The following is a 12,777-nucleotide window of genomic DNA, read 5'->3' as shown; positions in this document are numbered from 1 at the left end:
ATCACTAGTTTTTAGGGATATGCAAATGAAGACTACAATGAAATAACCATTTCACAGCAAAAAGATGTCTACAATAAAAAACACAGACAAGAACAAGTGTTGGCAAGGATGTGGAGAAATTAGAGTCATCACTCATTGCTGCTGGGAATCTAAAGTGGTGTAGCTGCTACGGAAAACAGTTTGGCAGTTCCTCAAATGGTACATGTCGAGTTACCATATGGCCCAGCCATTCCATTCCTGGGTACATGCAGAAGAGAATTAATGACATCAATTCACACAAATACTAGTAAATGAATGTTCATAGCAGTTTTACTCACAATAGCCAAAAAGCAGATGCAACCTAAATATCCATCAACAAATTAATAGATTAACAACTATAGTATATCTACACAATGGAATGTTATTAAACTATATAAAGGAATAAGGAACTGATACATGCTATAAAATGGATGAACCTTGAAAACATGATAAGTGAAAGGAACCGGACACAAAAGGCTATATACTGAATGACTCCATTTATAAGAAATATCTGGAATGGGGAAATCCATAGAAGACAGAAGATGAATCAGTGGCGACCAGGAGCTGTGGGAAGGAAAAAAAGATGGTGATTGTTGCTGGGCATGGGGTTTCTTTGTGGGGAGATGAAAATGTTCTGGAAGTGAGGTGATGGTTGTACAATCTTATCAATGTGCTTGAGACCACTGAGTTGTATTTAAAAGGGTCATAATTTTTTGTATGCGAGTCATGTTTCAATTTTTAAAGAATCAATGTGAGTTCACAGAAAAGGAGATACATGAAACTTATTGTGAATATAAAGAATATTGCAAACCCTGATATAATTGATTTTGGAGTCGTTTCTTACCATTCTGTTACTCTGATACCAATTATTGGCATAAATATTTGAAGCTGATGGTGAAAAACATTTATACAGTAGTGAGGCTGCATTTTTCAAAAACAAGATGAATAGAGAATTTGCATGCCCAAAGCTAAGAATTCGGGAGGAAGAAGTGAAACCTGGGAAATAAATACATACAGACAGGAATAATATCATTTTGAATGAGTTCAGCACTGTTGCTTATGGTAAGAAATAGTTTGAAATAACAGTGAGAGAAAAGAAAGAAGAAAGGAAATTTGCAGGAAATTTAGATTTTAATTTGAGAAAACTTCTATGGTCATTCTCATTATTTCTTAATAGTGTGTGTAAATTCTGTCTCCATAGCAGTAGCCTCTCCAGTGAGTCATGACTGTATCATCCATTAGGGCTTCTCAAACTCTAGTGTACGTTTGAATCACCTGGGACCTTGTTAAATGTAGATGCTTGTTTGGTAGGTCTTGGGTAGAACTTGAGATTCTGCCTTTCTGAAGAACTCACTGCTGATAATGCTAATTGACCACAGGTTATCACCCTTCAAGTAGCAAGATTTTAACATGACTTTTTTGTTCTTCTCAGTACTGTGCTTAATAAAGGCCACCCAATGGATAGATGTTGAATAAATAGATGACTTTCTATGCTGTGATAAATGTCTTTCCTATTTATATTTTCCTAGGCACACATAAAGATTAGGGAAATTGTAGCACATCATAACATGAGGAAAATATTGTGGATTCCATCAGATATTTCTTTCCTGTATAATCTCAGAGCACATGCTGCTGCCAGATTTTTGCACGTAAGCAATATGAACTGCAGTCAGCTGTGAAAGTTTACCTCCCTCATACATGGAAATTACTTCAATAAATGTTACTTGCATAAGTGAGATTGAATGTAAACACATAGATGCCTAAGCCTCTTGCTTATCTCCATCTCCGTACGGGTAACCATAGCTGAAAAAGTTGGAGCATCTCATCATGGGCCTTTTGACCTACAGGCAAGCACAGCATAGAATCCACTGTCCTTCTTCACACCATGAATTGCTTCATGGAAACTTCTCTCACAGAGGAAGTACAGAACCTAATGAAGTCTGTTATCTCCTTCGCTATTTCCTCTTAGGTTAGAAGAAAATGACACTCTATGTTACTCCAGATTTAAAATAGTTTTTGCCAAATAGAATTTCCCAGGCCCATAAGCAAACAAGGCAGGCAGGACCAACCTGTGTACTTGAGAGTTAGCCTCTTGAGGACAGGGTCTTAAGCCATTAGTTATCAAAGCAATCATTCCATAGCATTTATTGAACATCTACTATGTGCTTCAGCACTGTCATGGTTTCTTTAATCATCACAATACCTGAAGAAACATAAAATTCTTGAGAAGAAGGACTTTGGCCTGTTTAACATAGTACATCTAATAGCTGGAATGACGCTTGATACATAGCAGGTATGCAGTAAACATTAGTTGATTGATCAAATGACCTATGAATTAGATAATGTTCTTTTAAATATTTTTAAATTTAAATTAAATTTAATTAACATATAGTGTATCATTAGTTTCAGAGGTAGACTTTAGTGATTCATCAGTTACATATAATGCTCAGTTATCATTCCATTAATGCCCATCACCCAGTTATTCCATCCCCCCACCAACCTCCAATCCAGCAACCCTCAGTTTGTTTCCTATAGGAGTCTGTATGGTTTGTCTCCCTCTCTGCTTCTATTTTTCCCTCTCTTCCCCTATGTTCATATGTTCTGTTTCTTAAATTCCATATATGAATGAAATCATTTGATATTTGTGTTTCCCTGACTGACTTATTTTGCTTAGCATAATATCCATCCACATTGTTGCAAATGGTAAGATTTCATTCTTTTTGATGGCTGAGTAGTGCAGTGTGTGTGCGTGTGTATGTGTGTGTGTATGTGTGTGTGACATCTTCTTTATTCATTCATCTGTTGATGGACATCTGGGCCCTTTCCATATTTTGGCTATTATGAACATTGCTGCTATAAACATTAGGGTGCATGTGTCCCTGTTGAATCACTATGTTTATATCCTTTCAGTAAACATCTAGTAGCACAATTGCTGGCTTCTAGGGTAGCTGTATTTTTACCTTTTTGAGGAATTTCTATATTGTTTTCTAGGGTGGCTACACCAGTTTGTATTCCCACCAACAGTGTAAGAGAGTTGCCTTTTTTTCTTATTCCTCACCAACATATGTTGTTTCCTGAGTATTTAATTTTAGCCATTCTGGCAGGTGTGAGGTAATATCTCATTGTGGTTTTGATTTGTATTTCTCTGATGCTTAGCATTCTTTCATGTCTGTTGACCATTTGTATATCTTCTTTGGAGAAATGTCTGTTCAGGTTCTCTACCCATTTCTTGACTGGATTTTTTGTATTTTGGTGTGTTGAGTTTGGTGTGTTTTGTATTTTGGTGTGTGAGATAAGTTCTTTATAGATTTTGGATACTAGCCCTTTATCTGGTAAGACATTTACAAATATCTTCTCCCATTCTGTAGGTTGCCTTTTAGTTTTGTTGACTATTTCCTTTGCTGTACAAAAGCTTTTTATCTTGATGAAGTCCCAATAGTTCATTTTTGCTTTTGTTTCCCTTGCCTTTGAAGACATATCTAGCGAGAAGTTGCTGTGGCCATTGTCAAGGAGGTTGCTGCTTGTGTCCTCCTCTAGGATTTTGGAGATGGATTCCTGTTTCACATTTATGTCTTTCATCCATTTTGAGCTTAGTTCTGTATATGGTGTAAGAAAGTTGTTCAGTTTCATTCTTTTGAATGTGGCTGTCCAATTTTCCCCAACATCACTTGTTGAGAGACTTTTTTCCATTGGATATTCTTTCCTGCTTTGTCAAAGATTGGTTGACCATAGAGTTGAGGGCCCATTTCTGGGTTCTCTATTCTGTTACATTGATCTATGTATCTGTTTTTGTGCCATTACCACACTGCCTTGATGATCACCATTTGTAATACAGCTTGAAGTCTGCAATTGTGATACCTCCAGCTTTGGTTTTCTTTTTCAACATTCCTTTGGCTCTTCAGAGTCTTCTCTGGTTCCATACAAATTTTAGGATTCTTTGTTCCAGCTCTGTGAAAAATGTTGTTGGATTTTGACAAGGATTACATTGAATGTGTACATTGCTTTTGGTAGTATAGACATTTTAACAATATTTTTTCTTCCAATCCATGAGCATGGAATGTTTTTCCCTTTCTTTATGTCTTCCTCAATTTCTTTCATAAATATTCTATAGTTTTCATAGTATATATCCTTTACCTCCTTGGTTAGATTTATTCCTAGGTATCTTACAGTTTTTGGTATAAATAGTAAATGGGATCACTTTCATGCTTTCTCTTTCTTCTGCCTCCTTGTTAGTGTATAGAAATGCAGCTGACTTCTGTGCACTGGTTTTATATCCTGCCACTTTGCTTAATTCCTGTATCAGTTCTAGCAATTTTCGGGTGGAGTCTTTTAAGGCTTTCAACCTAGAGTATCATGTCATTTGTGAAGAGTGAAAGATAGTGTTCTAATTTTATAGGAAAAGAGCCCCAAAAGTTCAGAGAAAAATATAACTTCCCTTAAATCACACAGCTAGTGGATGATGGGGCAGAATTCAAAAGGTGGTCCACGAGCCTCTGAAATATACATGGCAGTCAGTCACGCTCTTCCTTTATCTTCTACCTTTCAAAACGCATGGCTCTTTCATCTCCCAGGGGTTTGCTCAAGTATTGTGTGCCTTGCTTTTTTCCTTCTTATTCTGACAAGAAGTCAAGTCTTCTCTTTTGACACAAACTCCATATTAGTATAAATTCAGCTAAAGAGAACCAGGTCTAAGTTTTTGTAAACATAGGTCATTCACAAAGTGTAGTAACTAATTACCAGTAACACAATGGTGTGTCTTGGAATTCTGTCTGAGAACCACTATACTCGGAGTTGTTAGATTTAGCAAAAAGAAATATAAAATGCCCAGTTTGAGCTTGAATTTCAAGTGAACATCAAATATTATAATATTAATATGATGCATTATTTGGTATACACATACTATTGTTTGTTTTTCTGAAATTCAAGTTTAACTAGGCCTACTGTGTTTTATCTGGAATCCTAACTACACTAGATCACACCCCTGCCCAACATAGTAACAGAAGCCAAAAAGTACTGGTTGAGTGGATAAATAAATTGATTAATAGAAGAGTAGAAAAATAAATGAACAAATGATCATTCAGAACCTCTAATTTTCTATTTTGGGCATCATTTAGACAAAAATTAGCCTGTATCCTATTTGCTATCAGCTTCAACATCATCATATGTCCTTGGAGGCAGGGCTTATCATTGGGGCCAGGAGAGTCATATGGCTTGGACTGCACAGTCATCAGAAAGGGCTCTCGTTTTAGGCTTTCAGTCATATCTTTAAATTGCATTATTCATGGAAATGGGAATGGAAAAAAAATGTTTATCAAACAACTTTAAAATTGTATTTCATTGAATAGACCACACTGCAAGCCCATATTAGTTTGGTACTGTCATTGCAATAATCTACTACATACTTAGGGACTTACAGCAGTGCAGATTTATTAGCTTACGGTTCTGGATGTCAGAGTCTGAAAAATGGGTCATAGAAGGCTAAAATCAGGGTGTTGGCAGGGCTGTATCCATTCTGGGAGCTCTAGGGGAGAATCCATCTTGTTTTTTCCAGCTTCAAGGGGCCACCTGCATTCCTTGGTGCCTGGCCCCCTTCAGCAATGGCATTACTCCAGCGTCTGCTTCTCACCTCACTTCTGTGATTCCTACCCTCTTGCCTCCCTTTCATAAGGACTCTTGTGATTACAAGAGTCAGATAATCCAGGATAATCTCCCCATTTATGGAACCTTAATCATATTTTCAAAAATCTCAGTTATCAGTAAGGTAACATATTCACAGGTTCTGGGGATTTTGATGCAGACAACTCTAGGACCATTATTTGGCCTATAACATGTACTGTAGTTAGTGTGTAATGATATTGCCCAGTGCTCTCTACAAATGCTAAATGTAATCCTTTAAAGTATACCAATATTTTTATAGTTTCTTCTGTTATTTTTTCATGTTTTAATATCCCTGGAGCCTCTTCTGATTTCTGAGAGTTTCTACTTGAAGCAATGTGATTTCTTATCTCAATAAAGGAAGCATTGCACAGTTTGGTACACTAGACTGGTGGTTCTCAATCTTGGTTCACATTAGAGTCAACTGAGCATTTTTTAAAAAAATCCCAATGCAAGGCTGCATACTAAAGAAATTAAATCAGGATATCTGGGGGAAGGTATCCAGGCTTCAGTATTTTTAAAAGCACCCCTGTGTAATTCTAATGTGTGTCCAAAACTGAGAATCACTTCACTCTATTTAGCCTTGACTGCTAAGCTAACTTGTTTTCTTCCTTTACTTTTTCCTTGTTTTAAAATTTATTTTTATTTATTATTTTCTTCTTATTGAAGTATAGTTAATGTACAATATTACATTAATATTGAGTGTACAACATAGTGATTTGACAATTCTAGATGTTATGCTGGGCCCATCACAAGTGTAGCTAGTGGGCTGTCACCATACAAGGCTGTCACAATACTATTGATTATATTCCCTGTGCTGTATCTTTTATCCTCATGACTTACTCATTTTGTAGTGGGAAACCTGTACCTCCCACTCCCCTTTACCCATTTTTGCTCCCTATTCCTTAGTCTAGTCTGCTTTTCTTGCTATCTGCAAATTTGTCTCTCTCCCTTATTGGACCATGTTATTTTGATTGTATCATACTCAATAAGGAAAGACATAGAGGGGATCCCTGGGTGGCGCAGTGGTTTGGCGCCTGCCTTTGGCCCAGGGCGCGATCCTGGAGACCCGGGATCGAATCCCACATCAGGCTCCCAGTGCATGGAGCTTGCTTCTCCCTCTGCCTGTGTCTCTGCCTCTCTCTCTCTCTCTGTGACTATCATAAATAAATAAAAATTAAAAAAAAAAAAAAAGGAAAGACATAGAGATGCTCTCAAAATAATCAATATGGTGTGGCTTAGTGTGGACAGTGCTGTGCTAGGAATGAAAAAATGGACTACTTTTCCCCAAGAAGCAACTTCTTTACCTCTCTGACTTTCAGCTTCCTTATCTGTAGAATGGGGGGTTTGGAATAAAATTTCTAAAGTCTTTTCTAATTTATAAACCTGACAATTCTAAATATAGAAAGGAAAACAAGATCTTATGGAAGGTGTTCTGAATCCTAAAGCTGAAGATTAGATCTGATTTAATTTAAGGCAAACAGTTTTATTCTATGCATCACTGTTTGTCCTTGGTTTGTTTTCCCCAGAAGCAGAATATGAGACAAGTATTGGAGTATGAGTGATTTAGTTAGGAGGCAACCCCAGGAAGCACCAGGATAGCAAGGCAGATGATTCAGGTTATTCTCTGTATTTCAGTGTCAGTGTGGGTAACTGGAGCTCCATCCCACTGGGAACGCTGGAGATGGTGTAGAACATGAGGCTCAGAGTTATCACACCAGAAGGTAGAGGTTAAGGTAAGGGGAGGTGCTGCATACTGATTTTTAATATTTGTCAGTCTTTGGTTGATGGCTGCTCCTGGGGACTATTAATTCCCTAGTCATTTCAGCCTGCTGTGTGTAGAGGGAGAGAAATGCAGTGGCAAGAGAAGCCCTTGGGCAAATAGATGCAAATGGTGACATTTGGATGTCAGGTCAATGTGCACCACAGGGTTAGGACCAATGGGGATATGGACAGATGCTAATGTGGCTCTTTTAAAAAAATAGCAACAAATTCTTGTTCTTTATATATTAATTAATGTATTTGAGGAATAAATAAATTAACATTTCTGAAGCACTTTGAGGACCGTCCCCACCCTTTAGGAAAGCTGCTGTAGGCAGACAGACTATGGCAACAAATGTATTCTCCCTGTATAAAAAGGTTTTCTTGGTGATGAGCATTGGGTGTTATATGCAACTGATGAATTATTGAACTCTACATCTGAAATTAATGATGTATTATATGTTGGCTAATTGAATTTAAATAAAAATTAATAAAAGACTCTCTTAGATATTTTTAGACAGCAGATGAAAATTTTCAGTTTGTTTCAGCACCATTTAGTGAGATTCTGTTTCAGGCCACTAAATGACATTTTTTGTTTCAGGCCACTAAATGACATTTTTTCTTCAAATATCAGAAGGTTAAGGAGCTAGATTTTCAATATTAAAAGTAAATGAAAATATATTACTTGGAGGTATGACAAATCCCTATGTAGGTGTTAAGGAGAAAAGGTGTTGCTCGTATGCTATGTGTCTTGTGTTTTAGCCCAAAGGAGAAAGATGTCCTTTCCATATCTATGCCAGATCCTGCAGACATATACTAGAAACACACAGATTTACTTTCTCTCCACTGAGTTAAAAATGTTACCACTAGTGTTCAGGTTCATCATAGCTATGTTCTTCTAAAACCATCAACTCCTTCCATGTCTTCTTGTAGGGCACAGAACAAGATAGTTTGACCATCTCTCAGCCTAACCATTCCAGAATGTTCATGGCACTGGATGATTTTTTTTTTAAGTTGGATAAATAGCATAGATTTATCTCCAAGTTTGAAATCTTACTCAAAATTTCTTCTTTATAGTAAAAGAATGGTAAATGTTTTGCCTTTAGATCCATAACCCTTAGCTCTCTCAATATCTTTTTTAGAATCTTCACTATGACGCTGATGGAACCACAGAGTCCATGAGCCAGATGCAACCTAGTGCAAAGTCTGGGGGATGGAGAAAGTGTGGTGAATGGAGCTTGTTCCCTCAACATTAATGAATCCATAGTTTTAGACTGTCTCCAAAATAGGAGCATATATTCACATCCATCAAGACCACCTAATCTCATCTGAGCTGCCAGAATGACAAACGCTGCATGAATGACCCCAGACTAGACCAACAGAAGACCATTCACTTCAACCTACCTCAAACTGCTTATCCACGGAATTATGAGTAAACAAAATGGTTGTTTTGAATCACTGGGTTTGTTATACAAAAAATAGATTAGTAATATAATTTGTTAAACAGAAATTAATGAGTGTTTAATATGGGAAGCCTTGGACATCTCAAAAATATTTGAAAGGCAATTTAGCTCTAGTTTAAATCTCTCAAGTTTTTGTTATGAACCCTTTATCAATGTAGGTCCATTGTTGTCAGATATGTATTCTGAATTTTTTCTGCCACTCCTTTGTTTATGCAGACATTGAGCATGGGGATGCCTTTTCTTGTTTCTTAGCCTGCCCATAGCAAGCAGCTGTTCAAAATCAACCTCCTTGTGGACGCCTGGGTGGCTCAGAGGTTGAGCGTCTGCCTTAGGCTCAGGGCGTGACCCCGGGGCCAGGGATTGAGCGCCAAATCAGGCTCCCTGCATGGAGCCTGCTTCTCCCTCTGCCTGTGTCTCTGCCTCTCTCTCTCTCTCTCTGTCTCTCCCTGTGTGTCTCTCATGAATAAATAAATAAAATCTTAAAAAAAATATTTTAAAAAACAAAAAACAAAATCAACCTCCTTCACAATGTTTACCCTGATCAGTCTGATTTTTTCATCCACTAAACTTATACAATCATGAATAGATTCTACATATTTCATGCTTAGTCAATCAATTCAAAAGTCTTAACCTCTAGTCTAGACTCTAAGTCAATCAATTCAGAAGTCTTAACCTCTAGTCTAGACTCTAAGCTTCTTGCAGGAGAGATGATACCTGCACCTAGTATTGTATCTTTCACATGATTCAATATGGGTGAAGCTCTACCCAAAAACGTAGGTATCCCAATGATCTACTATCTACTGTTGGTTAAGTTAATACATGGTAGGAGGGAAAGAGCCAAGGAAACAATGAAACATTCTTAGTCCCTGGATATTTTCCTTTTGGCTATGCATCTGTGTTCACTACTTTTTATGACCATTATCTTTATAGATTCCAAATGATTTTATTAGTGGTGGAGAAATATCAAGGGAGTATTATCATTAGAATCAGTGTGAAGTATTGTTGCTGTGCTGAATGTAGTTGCAAGAGTTATAGTAGAGTTTGAAAAGGAGATGGCAGGGGTGCTGCCCCAGCATAATGAAGTGAATAAGGGCAAAAGACCTTCAATACATTTGTCGTACTGAATTCCACTGAATTAGCCTCATCTCCACTTTCTTATTTTTCTTTCTTTCTTCCTTACTACAGCATACTTGGGGAGCAGATTGAAACTCTGATCCTCATTATAGTCAGTAAGATCAACCCTACATAGAAGGATTTCTTTTCACTTTAGTGATACTATCTTTTGAACTTCAAGAAGGTCAGATTTCAGGGATATTACATTTCTGGTGAATGAGCCTTTATGGTCAGTGATAATTTTAAAACCCACTCCCTAGTGGAGAATCACTGGCAGCTAGTACTGGGACTCAACGGGGTCTCTAAGAAGATCTAAGTAACACAAGCATAAAAATGCAAGTGAAATGTCAGTCTACACTTTCCTCTATGGAATATAAGGCAAAATCTAGAAACATTCAAGGCTGACCTAGCAGAGAATCTGAAAACAAAGACAATTTCTTTGGACAATTAATCCAGAGGTTGAAATGGATGCCTCTTGGAATAAGAACTAAAGGATCTTCTTTCACACTTTCTCCATTTCAAGTTTAAGGGTTCAAAGGTGGTGACTGGCTAAGAGTCAAAGCTTTATTGCCAAACTAGTCTAAATCAAGATGTCATAACTAGCTGTGTGATTATGAATAGGTTACTTAGCTTTTATTAGTATTTATCTTATAATTTATTTTTTATCTGTAAACTTAGCCCATATATGCTATAACCTATAGATTGCTTTACACTTTCATGATAAATAAGAGTCATGCAAAAAATGTTAATTTTTATTATGCAATGTGGCTAACTTGGTCTTACATTGGTTAAGAAAATCCTTTTGCATTAGCAGCTTAGGTCAGAACTCCAGAAGTTGACTTTAGACAAAGCTGTATTTAGAAGTGATTTGTTATGAAATTGCTCCCAGAAAAGACCAGTAAAGGAGTGAGGGAAGCTTAATAGGGAACACAAAGAAACTAAATGAGGATGGGGAAATCTCACATGAATTCCCAGCTCAGCCCGACTCCAAGAGGAGCTTCATAATTTGTCCTACCTATGATGAGGGAATTGGGATTTCACAGTTCAGCACCAAGCAGTCATCAGTAAAGGTTCTCTCTGGCAAATATAGACTCTTAGCTCTTCTGGCTATAGTGTGCAGGCAAAATGGTTTGAGTAGTTTAAGAATGTTTATCCAATAAGAGGCACATGGGTGCTTCTTTATTAGAAGCAAAACACACAGAATGAGGGTGAAGAATGATGGAAAAGTGCTGAATAGTCTCAGGAAAGAAGATGAATTTATTTACATGGTATATATCCTTTTTACCATGTACTAGTTGTATTTTAAAAACTTAATGAGAGATGACAAGGCTCTACTTTCAAATGAATATATTACACTGGTCAATGTGAAATATTTCCGACTCAACTTTGCTTCCATGTGAATGCACCCATATGGATGAATACATTTTGAATTATCTGACCTTTTCTGTTCAGATTTTCAGAACAGTACTAACCAACACATGACAGAATCACTTTCATTTCTAACTCTTCATTTTAATTCTAATTGACTTTAGAATAGAACCACCCAGAAGAAGACACTTGGGTACCCAATGATCCAGAGTATAAGCATGTAGCCAAGAGTTTCTGTGACTCCTCAGGGGAGTTGCAGGGAAAGAATGAAGCATATGTCCTCTTTCAAGGCTCTGCTCTGGCTAGTTGTGTGATACCTGAGCGACTTGCTCAGTTTCTTCAATAATAGTGACAATCATTATTGGAAACAACCTACCACATGTCATGTTCTTACCTTGCACTAGGCATTTTGCTAAGTGCTTTACACATGTAGAATTTAGGATTCAAGTAAAGCAATGATATAGATATGATTATGATTTTATGAATGAGGAGGTGAGCCTTACTGATTGGTACTGAAATAGGGAAGCTCAGCTCATTTTCTCTGAAGGTAACACAAACTCTGGAGTGCAATTTATACTCCAGAGCTTCCTTTGGGATCAGCTGAAGTTGGGAATTTACCTGAACACTCTCCATCATCATTTGGCTTCTTCCTTTTTGACCAGCTTCCCTCATTCCTTCATCAGTCTTTTCTGATAGCAATTCCTTAAAAAATCATTGCATTGGAGTAGTTTGGTGGCTCAGTCAGTTGGATATCTAACTCTCGGTTTCAGCTCAGGTCATGATCTCAGGGTCATGGGATTGAGCCCTGTGTCAGGCTCTATGCTGAGTGCAGAGTCCACTTGATATTCTCTCCCTCTGCCTCTCCCCACCCTCACTCATGATCACTCTCTTACTATTTCTCAAATAAATAAATAAATAAATATTTTTTAAAAAAATTGCTTGCAAATCAATTCTTATTCAGGGGTATCTTGCCTAAGACACTAGTCTAAAGGATTGTGTGTGTGTTTTTTTTAACCAATTATAATACTAAAAAAGGTCAATGATACTACTTGCTTAACCTTGCCACAAGTGTGATGAGGATGACAACTCACATTTGAACTCAGATTTGGCTCCTTCTCAAACTCATGTTCTGAAGACTATCTTTTAATTTCTCCCAGTAAACTAAGGAGGTCACGCCAACTAAAGTATAACTTAACAGATAACTTTACAGTATCATGACTCTGATAATGTCCATCCCACCCCCACCCCCTTCAATGTAAGAAGATCTAGTTCTTCTCAGATATCCAAGATATTGAAACTCTCTGAATATCTCTTATAAGAATCTGTAGGATCTGGGGGTAGTGACAGGAGGGAACAAACCTCCCTCCCCTATTAGTTCATTTCTGTAGTCTGAGAAGAT

At 37.3% G+C, this 12,777-nt stretch overlaps 1 long non-coding RNA gene across 2 annotated transcripts in view; it reads left to right on the top strand.

Moving 5' to 3' along the window:
- The window catches only part of LOC112673581 (uncharacterized), an 80,829-nt gene extending 68,564 nt beyond the window's left edge, over positions 1–12,265 (top strand). For both annotated transcript variants that reach the window (XR_007405639.1, XR_004809147.2), the window contains one exon: positions 8,577–12,265. This is a non-coding gene — a long non-coding RNA (uncharacterized LOC112673581). The remainder of the gene's footprint in view (positions 1–8,576) is intronic.
- Positions 12,266–12,777: the final 512 nt, after the last annotated feature.

The sequence above is a fragment of the Canis lupus genome, chromosome 24 (genome assembly GCF_003254725.2).
Source record: "Canis lupus dingo isolate Sandy chromosome 24, ASM325472v2, whole genome shotgun sequence".
Taxonomy (NCBI): Eukaryota; Metazoa; Chordata; class Mammalia; order Carnivora; family Canidae; genus Canis; species Canis lupus.
The sequence above is the reverse complement of the archived record's forward strand: the minus strand, read 5'-3'. Positions and strand labels throughout refer to the sequence as shown.